A 16,167-nucleotide genomic window follows, 5' to 3' on the forward strand; every position below is an offset into this window, starting at 1 on the left:
TGAAGTGGACCCAGAGATGTTTAGAAAACATTATATGGTACAGGAGTCCTAGACTCCTGGGAATAATCCTCAGGACGGCTGGATACTCCTATAACTCAGAATAAGCAGGAGGCTTGATTCACGGAGGAGGGCTGGAACATCCCCCCTGACTACTGGGGGAGCATCTCCTGCTTTCAGAGACCTGTGCTGATGTGTTTTGCTGACTCCCTCTGTACTCTCAGGTATAAGCTGGCACAATCACGTGAACTGGGCTGTGAGTCACTACTGCCTTATAGACGGATCCTAGAGACCTGTTAATATTCCACACTATTGCCAGGGACTGGAGTTGAGAATTAAAAAAAAAAAAAAAAAAAAGCAACATACTCAAACCCTCACCAACTTCCCAGAGTTGCCCTGTTACCTAACAGCACTTAGGTACTATCATGCAAATTATACATGCATGATTTCCATAAAAAACAGTCACAAATGTCAATTAGTGCTCATTAATATGCAATAAATTCTCATTTGAAAACATATGAAGAGCCAGGAATGAATTACACTTGGCTGCCTTCCTTTAATGAGAACTGCTGTGACGTGCTCTAGCTATTTCTCATCAGCGAAACAGTAAGGCGTCAGGACACATCAAGCTTCAGGCAACAGTAGGAACAGAGAGAACGAACTTTTGAAGGTTTCAGAGGCTGGTTTTGGACAGCTTAAGTTTTATGCTGCTGCTGCTGCTGCTACCTCTGTCCCGTCGAGTACTCAGAACATAGGCTGAGTGAATTCTTTAACCTACCTTACAAATGGAGCCATGGTGATAACTGAGCACTCCTTTAAAGATGTTTGTGAGGGTGCCACACAGCTGGAAAAAGGTAAATAAAACTTGCTTTCTGAGGCTCAGTCTGTTCCGGAGACTGAATGTGCTACCCCTCAAAGGAAGCGGAGATCCAAGGCCCTTGGATTACTGGGGCTCATCCCTTAAAAGCCTCCTGGTCAGAATTTTTATGAGTGAACTTACATGCTGTGTCTCTAAATTCCAATTTCAGCTGGACGTCGGATTTCTCTAAACTGTTGTTCAGTGTTGCTGCACAACCCAAGACATTTGTGTGACAGTGATTTGGGCTCTTTGAGGATAAAGACATGGAAAACATGAGCTATCAACATTAAAATGTTCATTCTGCAGCCACTTCCGTAACAAACTCTCCTAAACTTGCTCTGGAAGCGGAGGGTAGAGGATAGGCTTTTCTAAATATAGTTTAACCCAGTGGTTATCAAACTCTAGTGCACATCAGGATCACCTGGAGAGCTCCTTAACAAACACTGATTGCCAGCCCCCACCTCCAGGGATTCTGATTGGGTAGGGCCTGAGAATTTGCATTTCCAGTTAATTCCCAGGTGATGCTGCACCTGCTGATCTGGGAATCATACCATGAGGAACTTCAACCCAGCTAAAAGAAATACAGGGCTTTTATCAGAGTTTGAACTGAACAAACCCTTGGAAAAATCCTTAACTTGGTACTCCAAGCTGCTGTGATGAGGCTCATGCACACATATATAGATCAAGTCATTTGAATCATTCTCCAGAAATTAATTTCAGAGAAGTACTATTGAGGAATTAGACACTTAGCACTCAATTTTTTCATTCTTCAAACCACAATTCTTAAATATTTTTTTGGAATGGGATACAGATGAAAGCTACGGACCCTCTTCTGAAAAACATATACAAATACATAATATTTTACATACAAAATCAAGAGGGGGTGATCACAGACCACTCATCAATATCCCCCCACCTCCAACACACACACAAACTCTACTCATCACAAGTGAGGAGGCTCATTTCAAACCACAACTCAGCTGAAGCCAGGGATAAAAAAAATTTTAAATTAAGTTTTTCTTTATATCATTCTCATAAATCAAGTATTTATTTGTGGCTACCCATAAATAAAGCATGGTGCACTAAGATGATGAAGGCTATGACAAACTCTGTCACAAATTATAATATTTTAATAATCATTTTGATACATTTATTCTTTAGTATAATAATCTTTGTCTTTTAATTGGAGTTGTCTATTCTTAAGATAATTACTGACACAAATGAGTTAAAAATCTATTATGTTACTATCTGTTTTATTTTTCCAACCTGTTCTATGTTCCTTCTCTTGTATTTTTTACTATCCCATTTTCCTGTTAGCTTTTTAAAAAACAGCTCTATGAGGTATAAATTACATCCAATAAACTGCACAAATTTACAGTGCCAATTTGATAAGGTTTGACATATGCACACACCTGTGAAATCATTCTTGCATTTGAAATAATGAACAGGTAGTGATAGTCCTCCAACTTTGTTGTTTTTTTTTTTAAGTTGTTTTGGCTTCTCTAGATACTGCATATTTTCCCATGAATTTTAGAATGAGGTTGTCATTTTCTACAAGAAGAGCATCTGGGATTTTGATTGGGATTGCATTGAATCTATAGATCAGTTAGGGGAGACTTGACATCTTAACAATATCGACTCTTTTAACCCATTGTCTTAGCTTGGCTGCTATAAGAAAACACCATAGACTAGGTGGCTTATAAAACAACAGGAATTTATTTCACACAGTTCTGGAGGCTGGAAGTCCAAGATCATGGTGCCAGCATGGCCAAGTTCTTGTGAGAGCCCTCTTCTATTTTGCAGATGGCTGACTTCTTGTTGTATCTGCACATAACAGAAAGAGAGCTGCCTAGCTCTCTGGCCTCTTCTTATAAGGGCACTAATCTCATTCATGAGGCCTCCATCCTCATGACCTAATTACCTCCCTAAGTCCCCACCTCCCACTACCATCACATTGAAAACTAGATTTCAACATACAAATTTGAGGAAGACACAAGTATTCAGTTCATAGCACCCATGGACAAGGTATATCTCTCCATTTATTTAGGACTTCTTTAATTTCTCTTAGAAAGGTTTTGTAGCTTTCAGTGTATAAGTCTTGCACAATTTTTTATCAGATTTATCCCTAAGTATTTCACATTTTTGATGCTACTATAAATTTTTTTACTTTCAATTTTGACTGTTTAACACTAGTATGTATATGCACAATTGAGGTGTGAATACTGATATTGTATTTTGCAACCATGCCTAACTTGTTCATTAATTCTAGTAGCTCTTTTGTAGATTCCACTGTATTTTCTATATAGATGATTGGGTCACTTGCAAATAAAGACAGTTTTACTTCTTTCTTTTCAAACTGGATGCCTTCATTTCTTTGTCTTACCTTATTGCAGTGGCTAGGACCTCCAGGACAATGTTGAACAGAATTAGTGAGAGTGGATGTCTTTGTCTTATTCTTTGTTTATTTATTTATTTGTGAGGAAGATCAGCCCGGAGCTAACATCCATGCTAATCCTCCTCTTTTTGCTGAGGAAGACCTACTCTGAGCTAACATCTATTGCCAATCCTCCTCCTTTATTTTTCTTCCCCAAAGCCCCAGTAGATAGTTGTATGTCATAGGTGCACATCCTTCTAGTTGCTGTATGTGGGATGCGGCCTCAGCGTGGCTGGAGAAGCGGTGTGTCGGTGCGCGCCCAGGATCTGAAGCCGGGCCGCCAGTAGCGGAGCGCGCACACTTAACTGCTAAGCCACGGGGCCGGCCCAGTCTTATTCTTGATCTTAGGGGAAGAGTATTTGGTCTTTTATCATTAAATATGATGTTATATGCAGGTTTTCCATAGATTCCCTTTATCAGGTTAGCGAAGTTCTCTTCTATTCCTAGTTTGCTGTGACTTTTCCTTTAACAGATCTGGACTTTCACCTTCTCTAATATTTCTTGAATGAACTTTGGTAGTTTGTGTCTTTTAAGGAATTTGTTCATTTCATCTAAATTGATGGAATTATTAGAATAAAGTTGTTTATAATATCTGTAGAATTTGTAGTGATGTGACTTCTTTAATTCATGATATTAGTAAATTGTGCCTCCTTCTTCTTCTTTTTTTTTTTTTGCTGAGGAAGACTGGCCCTGGGCTAACATCCATGCCCATCTTCCTCCACTTTATATGGGACGCCGCCACAGCATGGCTTGCCAAGCGGTGCGTTGGTGCGCACCCGGGATCCGAACTGGCAAACCCCAGGGCCACCGCAGCAAAGCACGCGGACTTAACCGCTTGCGCCACTGGGCTGGCCCAAATTGTGCCTTCTTTTTATCCTGATCAGTCTGGCTAGAGGTTTATTGATTTTATTGATATTCTCAATCAGCATTTTCTTTCATTGATTTTCTCTACTATGTTTTTATTATCTATTTTGATTTCTGCTCTAATATTTATTACTTCTGTCCTTCTGCTTACTTTGGGTCTCATCGGCTCTGTTTTGTTCTAGTCTCTTAGGATGGAAGCGGAGGATATTGATTTGAGACTTCTCTTCTTATAAGCCCTTAGCACTATCAATTTCTAAGTACTGCTTTTGGTATGTAACTTTTCATTTTCATTCAGTCCAAAATAATTTCTCATTTCCTTTTGATTTCTTCTTTGACTCATGAGCTATTTTGAAGTGCATTGTTTAGTTTCCAAATATTTGAAGATTTCTGTTACTGATTCTTAATTAATTCCATTGTGGTCAAGAACATATTTTGTATGACTTGAATCCTTTTAAATGTACTGGGAATTGTTCTATGGCCAAGAATATGGGTCTATCTTGATAAATGTTCCATGCGCAATTGAAAGGAATGCATATTTTGCTATTGATGGGGATAATGCTCTATAGAGATCAATGAGGTCAAGCTGATTGTGTTGATTCCTTCCTTTATATTCTCAATTATTTTCTATCTTCTTGTTACAGCCATTACTCAGAGAAAGCTAATGAAATTTTAGACTACAGTTACGGTTTTGTCTATTTCTCCTTGAAGTCATAGCATTTCTACTTCATGTATTTTGAAGCTCTGTTATTAGATGCATAAATGTTCAATATCGTTATGTCTTCCTGATAAATTGACAACTTTATCACCATGAAATTATTTTCTTTATCTATGGTAATGTTCTTTGCTGTGCAATCTACTGTATCTAATATTGCTACTCTGTTATATTTTTATTAGTGTTAGCATAGTAAATCTTTTCCATCCTTTTATTTTAACCTGTTTGTGTCTTAATATGTAAAATGTGTTTCTTGTACAGAGTATACCCTTGGCTTTGTTTTTTTTATCCTATCTGGCAATTTCTGCCTTTTGAGGAGTTGAGATCATTTATGTCTAAAGTAGTTATCGGTATATTTAGGTTTAAATGTATCATATTGCTACTTTTTGTTTTTTATTTATCTCATCACTTCATTTTCCCTTTTTCCTCATTTTCTGCCTTCTCTTAGGTGAATTGAATATTTTTATGATTCCATTTTATCTCTTTGTTAGCTTATTAGCTATACCTTTTTGTTTTATTTTCTTTGTGATTGTTTTCATGTTTACAGATACATCTTTAACTTATCCCAGTCTACCCTCAAGGGATATCACATCACTTCACATGTAATATAAGAACCTTACACGTCTCCACTCCCAGCCTTTGTGCTGTCATAGTCATACATTTCCTCTTACATATGTTATAAACCCCACAATACATTGCTTTTATTTTTCTTTAAACTGTCAATTATAGTTAAAGGAGGTTTAAATAATAAGAAAAATCCCTTAAGTTACAAAAGAAAAATCTATTACAGAGACTGGTTTTACTATCATTATTACTGGTCAGAGTGTATTTGAAAATTAAAAGTTTATGTAAAAGTATGTAACAACACAAAGGCTAATGCTTATTCTACAGGTTTATACACGTTCAAACTAAAGTTAAAATTTCTCCTTAGAAATTAATTGCAATAACCTCTATTCCAGTTTTCTTTTCTTCCTTTAGTTTTCAATCTAGGACATAGAAATCCATTTCAAAGCTACTGAGTAAAAATTGCAGTGTGTGATATACATATATAGAAGCCAATAGTAAAATGTCTGCCACAGGACTTCATAATTTCTTTCCCTCTGCTTATTTAATGTGTGCATTCTGAACAAAGACTCACAATTGAGTTTCTAATATGGATTAGAGATCACAGATTTCCATAAAGTGTACAATGAGCTCACAGGCCCACTGGTTACACAGCAGTCTTCAGCTGAGGATTTTAAAATCTCATTTACTTCTTGCTATTTTGTCAGTTCGCTGTTTATATTTCACTTGTTTGTACTCACCAGCTTTCCTAACGCTTCTCGGATATTTTCTCCAGCCCTGGTGTGGTGAGGAATCCCACTCCTCTCTGCTCTGGTAGACTAGACTGAAGTTTTATATCCCAACAAGAGCAAAACCGAAAGCCAAGCAGTCCTGGGAAGCTCGCTCCTAGTACCAGGTTTGTTAAAATCATTTGTTTAAAAATGTTCGCATCTGTTGCTTGGCACTGATCCTTAAGCTCCAAGACCCCTACCTTTTTAACTAATTATCCTCATGTCAAGTAATCAGTTGTAGTTGATTGACTATATACTCACAAAATTCCCCAAATCCCAAATCCCTCAAAATAGAGGGAGAAGATGGGGATGGAATCCAAGAAGTTTTCTCAATCCAACTATTAAAGAAAGAGCATAACAAAAAACACAGCAGATACGGTGTTGTGAGGAAGCACTGTAACAGCCTATTCCCTCTGAAAGCCGCCCCACTCCCCGCTGATCACGCTTCTCCTGCCACAGATGAAGACCATGCATAATTCCACAGCATGGAATAAATGAGCAAGGGGAATTATAAACAGTCTGGCCAACCAGAAGCAATAGAGACACAATGCAACGAGATACTGTAGACCCCGTTCCCCACTGAGCTGATGTAATCCACACTTGGCAAGACGAGTTCTCACTGCAGGGCTCTCCTGCCTAAATATACAGGCTCCCCTGGAGAAAGGCGGTAGGAGACGGGAGAGAAAGACAAAAGGAGGGAGAGAAACAACTGCTGTAGAGGAGACCCACAGTGAGCATCAAAATTGTGTGTATTCCCTTTGACCCAGAAATGCCAATGTTGGGAATCTTCCTGTGGAAATAAAAAACAAAATGTAAAGACAAATATAAAATGTTTACTATGGTGTAATTTGTTGTGAAAAAAAACTGCAGGAAAAACCTGAGTATCTATTAATAGGGAAATAATAAAAATTATGGAATTTCCTACAAAGGAATATTAGGTAGCTATTAAAAATAATAAATTGGTTCAATTATATGTATATATCTAGAATAACGTACATAATATTATAAAGTGAAACAAATAACAGAGTAACTGATATTATATGATCCCATCTATGAAACAGAGAATAACTCTACACATGCCTGTTTGCAAATAGAAAAGGAGTGAAGGAATTCACACTGAACTTTTAATAGTGGTTCTGTCAGGAAGACGGAGGGGAGAGGAGGTGGAAATCAGTTAGTAACATTTTCTTTATATACTGCTGTCTTACTAGACTTGTTACAATGAGTGCGTATTACTTTTATAATTTAAAAATGTAATAAATTTAAAATATAAAAAGAATTTATTGAGACTTTATAATTACAGGTAATACTAGACCCCAGAGTTCAGTGGGGTCTGTGGTTCTCTGGCATTTGTGTTAAACTGATCCTGGCAGGTAGAGGTAGCAACTTCTGCTCCTGGAGAGAGGCCTCACCTTGCATCCCTCAACAGAAGCCAATTAAAGCACAAGGCTTGACAGTGCCTCTGGAAAAGGCCGGTGGTTGTGAAATGAAAACTACATCTACTCTCCAAAGCCTCAGCCGCAGAGCCTCCCGACGGGCCGCCAAAGCCAGTGAGCAGCCAGCAGAGGCATGGATGAGACTAGAACAGGTTTTTGTCTGGGAAAATCCCGCTACTCCAACTATTGACAGCCTGTGTTGGCTCTTGTTCCATACTTCAGGGATGAGATGCACAAGACTGGCCCAGTCTCTGCGGGAATAAATACTAAACTCTGTGGGAAAGACGCTGCTGCCGAGATTTGAAGGGTTCTGTGTTAGCACTCGGGTGGAAGATTCTTTGAGGACCACTGGAAGCCAGTCGTGGGCTTTCCAACTGTTGCCCACAGGATGGGATTAAGGCCTTAGAGGTGTGACACTTGGTTCAGTATTTGCAACTTGATTTCATGCTAATAGAACCTTCCAGATTTTCTGGGGAGCAACAGATATACAATGTTCAATAATAAAGAAAAAATATGCAGAAGTTGGCAGCCTGTAAAGAATTAACTTTTTTGGTTATTCATTCATCTTCCAACATCTTTTTTCTTTTCTTGTATAATCCTGCTCTCCTCCATCATGCCTCTTCTATCTCGCTCCTTAACCTCTTACATTAGATTTTTTTACTTAATGTTTTCCTGATTATCATAGAAATCCATGCTTACAATAGCAATCATGGAAAATATGGATAAGTTTAAAAAAGAAAAGTAACGGGCCGGCCCCATGGCTTAGCGGTTAAGCGCGCATGCTCCGCTGCTGGCGGCCCGGGCCTGGATCCCAGGCGCGCACTGACGCACCGCTTCTCCAGCCATGCTGAGGCCACGTCCCACATACAGCAACTAGAAGGATGTGCAGCTATGACATACAACTATCTACTGGGGCTTTGGGGGAAATAAATAAATAAATAAAAATTATAAAAAATAAAAATAAAAAAAGAATTTGATTTAAAAAAAATAAATAAATAAAAATAAGAAAAAAGAAAAGTAACCATTTATAATCCCACTGCTGGTAATGTTTTGGAATAGTTTCTTTTTGTCTGTATACTTCCTTTTTTAAGGAGGTCTGCATTTGTGCAGTTTTGCAAGTATAGATGAGTGTCTCACGTATATACCTAATGCTATGAATGAATATGAGAGAATGTGTGGAAGTGTGAAAGGGGGTTAGCACAGTGTATTACTGCTGGCATCTGCACTGTTGTGGGGTGGCTATGTGTTCTGGTGTGTGAAGTCTGTATTAATATTCCTCTGACTGACTGTGATGGTAGCCTTCATGTCTCAGTCCTTCTTTTCTCCTCACAGCTGCCTTGAAAGTCAGCAATATTTGCATGTAAAGATTCCCACTGGTGGTTATTTGATCTTCTTTCATCTCAGTGTTTCACTTGCAGATAACTGGGTACCTATGACCCCAGAAGGTCACTATTCTCTTCCTTTTCCTGTCTCCTGTTATTATCTTTCCCTCTCCCTCTTTACTCCGATCTTCTGAGTTTATCCTAACAGCATCCAAAAACAGGCAGCCATCACCAGCCTGGCCACAATCACAGAGTCATCAAAATGTCCATTTGGAAAAGGCACTCAGTTAAGCATGCACCCTGTTAACCTGTTCAGAGTACATACTACAGCTAATGTGGCTCTTAAGAGACTCCACTTCACGTAGAAAATCAGAAACATCTGAGATTAAAGCCAAGAAATGCCTTGTTGGTCTGGAGTCTTGCCAGGTCTCAGGACCTTACCATTTCCCTAGGAAAGACATTTGATTCTGCCTTCTCTCTCAAGGTCTCCCCAGTTACCAATGGAAAATCAGGATGGAGAGCTGGCAGTGCCAACTGATAGTTTGACATTTCAGTATAGGCAGACAGCAATGGGAAGGCCCAGAGCATTCTTTCCTGGGTGTTTCCAGTGTCACTCTGGAACAGTCACCCATGGCAGCAGGAGAGCAATTCCAACCAGCAAGAACCTGGACAGAATCATGAAGTTTCTCTAAGAGGCCCTCCCATGCCCTTTCCTGTCCTCACACCAAAAACTCGCTTCTCCCCATCAGAACCCCACAGCTTTCTGGCTAATCTGTACATATGCAAAGCTCCTCCCTGCAGCACTGAAGACTGACTTGCCCGGAGCCATTACTTCCACAGTTACCTCTTCCTTACAAACATCATCAAGTGGAGATGACTGGGAGGTTTAACACCCCTCCCTCCGTCCCTATGTTTGCTATGGGTTAAAAAATAAACATCCTGGGGCACTTTTGAATAGGAACCTGCAATCTGAAGGGAGAACACATATGGAAGGCAGCTACGCAGTCCGGTCTATAGTTTATTAATCTGTATGACCTCAACCCTCTACTGCCAGTTGCCTCCCTAGTCATGCCCAGTAGCCTGGTCAAAGCAGGCCTGAGGTCTCCAGGAACTGTCTGCTCGCCTCATCACTTAGTCTTCTTTGCCTACCACATCTGAAGTATACTGACCCAGATTTGGGTTCAGGTAATAAAAGGGTACTTAGACCCTCTCAACTCCCCCCACTGAGGCAAAATGGCCATGAAGATCGGAGGATGCTGCATACAGCCTATGAATTCAGTTTGACTTGGAGCATTCTGAGTGTATATGTGATGGGGGCAAGAAGATGGTTGGTGAGACCTCTTTCTGGTCAGTCACAGGAGTATATTGAATGAATCTGACCTCCTCTTGTTTACCTCCCTTAGAGTAGACTGCACAAAGTCTCTAGACTGGATTGGACATGGCAGAATATTCTGGAAGTGCCTTGGACAGAAACAGACCTCAAGGCCTTGCCTGTGCTGGATGCACCTCCCAAGAACTGCTCAAAATCAGACCCAACTTCTGGCCAAAGTTACATGGTTCCCTAAAGCAGACAGACTAAAGTCCACACTCTTGTGTCCTTGACAAGCTGGCCTTTAGCTCTCCTGCTTTCTCTCTTACTGCAAACCTCCCCCGACCTTCCCCTTCCCCCCTGTTCACCTTACTCAAGCCACACCAGCACTTTGGCTCTGACTCAAATATCTGCTCAAGTTACTCTGTCTCTCTGGAATGGCTCTACCACACCACAGCTGCCAGTCGAAGAGCCACACCTCCTTCGGAACTCCATTCAAAATCCACTTCTTGGGGCCAGCCCCATGGCCTAGTGGTTACGTTCAGCGTACTCCACTTGGGTGGCCTGGGTTTGGTTCCTGGGCACAGACCTACACCACTCGTCGGTGGCCATGCTGTGGCAGCAACTCACATACAAAATAGAGGAAGACTGGCACAGATGTTAGCTCAGCGTGAATGTTCCTTAAGCAAAAAGAGGAAGATTGGCAACAGATGTTAGCTCAGGGTAAATCTTCCTTAGAAAGAAAACAAAAAAACAAACCACTTCTTCCTTGGAGGAATATAATGATTTTTCCTGAAATAGCTAGCTTTCTACCCTCCACCTGGAAGCCCTGGCTAGCCTCCACTCCTACCCCCATATTTTCAAAGCAGGTGTGATAACTTAATTATAGCAGTCAGCAGAGTTATCTTGTATAGGCCTCGTCAACATCAGTGTCAAAGGAACTGTGTCTTTTACAATGCTGATTCCTTCATTCTTCTATTTGGAATGAATATATCCCATCTTAATTAATCCCTCCTCACTCTAACAAGTTCTTTTCCACTATCTCCTTTGGATTCATACTTATCAAGCCATTTTCATCAGCACATGCAGTCTTTCTCCTGATCCAGATACTATCAATGCCCATTTTTCTGCATGATCATTCTCCCCCATCCCTAGAAAGTGGGATGCTCTGCAAGGTGTGGTTCAATAACACGGAACATTCTCTGGCTGTATCATCTTTCTCTGTCTGAGTACCTCATGTTATGACAAGTGTCTGAGAAAAACGCCTTAAGAAGTCTAAATGGAAACCAATGCCCCATGGAAACACATAAATATTTTATCAGGCTCTGAACAAGACTCTTGCTCATAAATATTTAAACTCCTCGATAGCACAATACTCAGTGGCTGATTAAAGTCAACTTGTACTGGAATGGGGGGGCTGAAAGGAGGAGGGGAATACAACAGCAATGGCAGCAGGCATTCTACAGAGTCTCTTTTAAGGATCTAAAAACACTTAAAGTGCACTCGAGGGCTGTCCAATTTGCACTGACACTCATTTCCCAAGTGTGCTCCCTCTGGAGCAGAGGTAGGTCAGCACCCAGTGGAGCTGTCTAGGGAGGGTGCTCACTGGGCTGCAGACAGGCTGCCATATCAGTCACAGCTCCCATAATGTTGCCAGACTTCTCTCAGAACTGGTGGCACAAAGATTTCCAAATAAAGTACACAGGATTCAAAAAGAGGCAGACCCTATAAGAATGTTCACGGCAGCTTTATTTAGAATAGCCCCAAACTGGAAACAACCCAAGTGTCCATCAATAAGAGAATGGAGAAACACATGGTAGACATTCAAACATTGGAATACTACCTTGGAATAAAAAGAAATGAATGACTGATATACTTAACATGGATGAATCTCACAGACATTACATTGAGCGAAAAGAAGCCAGACACAAAAGTACATACTGTGTGAACGCATTTAGATCATGTCCAGGAACCAGCAAAACTAATCTATGAAAATAGAAATCCCAACAAAGGTTGCTTCTGGATGGTGGCAGTAACTAGAAAGGGGCATAAAGGTAACTTCTGGGATTGAAATTTGTATATCTTGTATGGGATGTGGGTTTGTCAAAACTGGCCCAGCTTCTAACACAGGATTCAGCTTTGAAGCACTGTGAGGATAAAAGAGGCCGCTGATCTCCAGGATCATCATTTACCTATAAAATATTGATTAACTGAATTACCAAAGAGGACTTCTAGTATTTTACCAAGGATTCTGCAACCCTTAAGGGAGTCAATGCTTTGTGTCATTTAATTATCTACTTAACTCAATAATTATTTATTAATGGCTTACAATATGCCAAACAGGAACACAGGCATGAATACAACAAAAATTTTTTTGTCGGGGCTGGCCTGGTGGCATAGTGGTTAAGTGCACGCGCTCCGCTTTGACAGCCTGGGTTTGTAGGTTTGGATCCTGGGCGCGGACCAATGCACTGCTTGTCAAGCCATGCTGTAGCGGCGTCCCATATAAAGTAGAGGAAGATGGGCATGGATGTTAGCCCAGGGCCAATCTTCCTTAGCAAAAAGAGGAGGACCGGCAACAGATGTTAGCTCAGGGCTAATCTTCCTCACCAAAAAAAAAAATTTTTTTTGTCCTTATGGAGCTAACATTTGACGGGGGGATATATGGACAATTAACAAACAGATATACTGTATAATGCCAGGTAATGATAAGTGCAATGAAGAAACAAAGCAGGGTCAGAGGACAGGGAGTGACGAAGGGCTGTTTTGGATCAGGTGGTCAGGGAAGACCTGATTGAGAAGGTCACACCTGAAAAGAGACCTGAATGAATTGAGGAAAGAAGCAGTGCAAGTATCTGAGGGAAGAGTGTTCAGGCAGAGAGGAGCAAGGAAGACAGTAAGTGAGCAGAGAGTGATAGAATATGATGTCAAACAGGCCAGGCCACATGGGGCTTTGGTGAGTCCCGGTAGAGAGTTGGATTCTATTCCAAATGTGAGGGGAAGCCATTGGAGGGTGTTAAACAGGGGAGTGATATAATCCAACTGATGTTTTAAGAATGGGAAAAAGGAACCGATGAAGAGATATGCCCAAGATTCTTAGGGAAGAGTCAGAAGAATAAGATCCATATATTTTTCCTCAAAATGTTAATATCCTTCACACATTTATTTCTTAACCACCTTCTGATTCAAACTCTGTCCAGGGCCAGATTCATATAAGTCTGGATTCCAAACTCTGATTTTTATTAACAAGTTCATGTCTCAAGATAGTCATAAGTTTATAAAAAGAGAGGTAGGTAACTTTTCTGTATGTCTGAAATTTTTCATAATAAAATGGAGGAAAAAAAGACGTAGGGGTTTGCACTCTTTATCAGGCAAAATTTATCAGCAACTAAATATGAATGTTGTGTTTCTCCATACTTTTTTGCAAAATAAAGGCTCTGATTTTTCACTAAATGTAGAACCTTCCTTTCAACTCTCAAATCCAATTTCTCTGCCCAAGTCGGGTCTACGTTCCACTGCCTCAGTGGCAAGTCAGAGCCTTAAGGCTTCTATTCTCTCTCCCGGGCTCCCAATTACTCTCTGAAAACCTATAAGAGAGTGGAATAAAACACGAATTCAGGGGAAGGGGGTACTTTTCAGAGAAATCCTCATACTTCCCCAGCCCCATCTGGAAATGCCCTTCTGGTCAAACAACAAAAAAGGAAATATTAAAACCCTTAGCAGGAAGCAAACTGTTAAGCACCTACTGTCCTCCCCAGAGAATCTCTTTCCCTTGATAATTATTTTCCCATTCTTTTGAGAGCCTTCTAGCCTGGAAGTCGGTAGCTTCATCCCACCCAGTCCCTGGGTCTCTCCTGGGCCACAATTCTGCTTCCACTAGACTTGAAGTTCTCTGTCCCCAGGCTACCATAACTCTGCCTCTGACCAGGCTCAACTCTAGACTTCATTGAGGAACAGGGAGAACCTAAAAGCTGGACACAGAAGAGAAGGGTAAATACAGGGAGCACTCCAGAAACAGTGGTGGCCCTGAAGTGGAAATAGGCAGGCAAAATGGGTACCAGAGAGCCATCACCCCCCTCCCAAGAGATCCCTAACACAAGCAAAGCCTGCCAAGGCATTTTATTCTCCAGACTCAAACTGCCTTACACTACACACAATCACTTCCTCAGCCATTTACCTACACACCCATTTGCTCCAACTGCAGCAAAGGAAGAAACTACTGTTTTGCAACCCTGGCTGCTACCCAGCCTGCGTAGAGGCCCTCCGTGCTGCATTTTGCCATTGGTGGAGAAAAATTAGTTTTCCTTTGCAGGTCTTGCTGCCTAATACAACTATACCAACAATTTTTCCAGCTTTTAATCCCCACCTGAAAATCTTTCACTTCTATGTAGGGATGCAACAATTTAATGTTATCCTCCATATCCTGGTTTAAAGGACTACACCAGGAAAGACATTTCATTACAGGCTAGGACATAATTTGCCTATTATTCATGCATGCACGTACCTAGAAAACCAACAAAGGGAAGAGTAAGAGCATGCCGTGACTTCTCTCCCCACAGATTTCTCTTCTGAAATGTTAACAGCAAAACTCGATTTTAAAGAATAACCTTTAGTTCGGATTCTGCAGTAGCATACGTATACCTAGATATACACCATTCAAACACCGAGTTCTAACATGTGGCCTCTAGTTTCTAAGAGAGCTAAGCTGGAAACGGGTGTCTGCCAGGGTACAAGGATGCTGCAGCTCCCGGGCGACTCTGCCCAGAACAAGGCAGCTCGACAGCGTGCAATAAAACTGTCTATTCAGGACTTCACAATCCCCGCGAGGGAGCCCATCCTATCCGCCACCCTGCACCCCGGGGTGAACGTGCCCCTGCAAGGCAGATCTGGGGACCAGCTCGGTGAGGAGGCTCCGGGGCGTCTACATGCTGTGGGAAACTGTTCCGGGATCTCTCAATTTCAGCCGTCAGCCGCGCATTGAACAAAACAGAACAGCCACAGCCCCGCTTCCCCCCAAATACGGGACTCTCCCCCCAGTTCTCAGGAGACTGCCCCTGGCATCCCTGATGAGTGACCCGGGCTCGCCTGCCGTCTCTAAGATAGTTTCTTCACGGTTTGCAAAGAAACTGCTCAGATTCTGGAGGGGGAGAAAGCCCTTCCCCCTCCCCACTTTTTACTTTAGAATGAAGTGTTTGATGTTTTGTGGAGGTATAGCGTCCACAGAGAGGTCCTGCGAAATCCCAAAGTCGGGAGCCTCAAGGGCGCGCTGCTCACCTCACCAGGTCCCCGGCCGTCGAGAAGCGCCGAGCCCGCGGCCGGCTGCGGGACGCCCACGCTCCCCGGGGCTCTCGCGCCGTCGCGGGGCTGGGCGGGACGGGGAGGGGGGGCCGGGCCGGAGCCGCGCCCATCGCCGCGCCGGGAGCCGGGCGTGGAGGCGGGGGACGGCGGCGCCGGGCTCGGCGGTCTGCGCGGGGCGCGCGGGGCCCGGCGGGCGGCCTGTGGCGGGGCCGCGCCTCCGCCCCTCCCCTGGCGCCGCCCCGCGTGGCGCGCGGACTCCGCGCTCGGCCGGCCCGGGAGGACCGGGCGACGACGGCTCCCCGGCCGCAGCCCCGCTCGTCCTCCTCGCTCGGCCGCCCCGTCCCCTGGGGCAGCCCCGCCCGCGGCCGCCCCGCCCCGAGACCCTCCCTCGGTGGGCGCTGCCCGAGGAGCCGGCCCCGCGGCCGTGGAGCCTCCGGCTCGGGTCCCGCACGGGCCCGGGAACGAGAGTGGAAGGATTCCACGCAAATGGTCATTTTTACTTCTGAGGTGGAGTTACGCATTAGGGTTCTTATTTTATACTCTCTGGGTTTTCCAAATTCTTTACGTTGAGTTTGTACTTATAATCAGAAAGACAAGAACCT

General features: G+C 42.6%; 1 protein-coding gene across 1 annotated transcript in view; it reads right to left on the reverse strand.

Annotated features, from left to right (window-relative positions):
- Positions 1-15,789, reverse strand: part of GPR156 (G protein-coupled receptor 156) — an 88,340-nt gene extending 72,551 nt beyond the window's left edge. Inside the window, exon 1 of the mRNA XM_087439663.1 lies at positions 15,542-15,789. The gene's annotated coding sequence lies outside the window, so the exon portion shown is untranslated. The remainder of the gene's footprint in view (positions 1-15,541) is intronic.
- Between the last annotated feature and the right edge of the window lie 378 nt (positions 15,790-16,167).

This window comes from Ceratotherium simum, chromosome 15 (genome assembly GCF_057802395.1).
Source record: "Ceratotherium simum simum isolate JZ-2026a chromosome 15, ASM5780239v1, whole genome shotgun sequence".
Classification (NCBI taxonomy): Eukaryota; Metazoa; Chordata; class Mammalia; order Perissodactyla; family Rhinocerotidae; genus Ceratotherium; species Ceratotherium simum.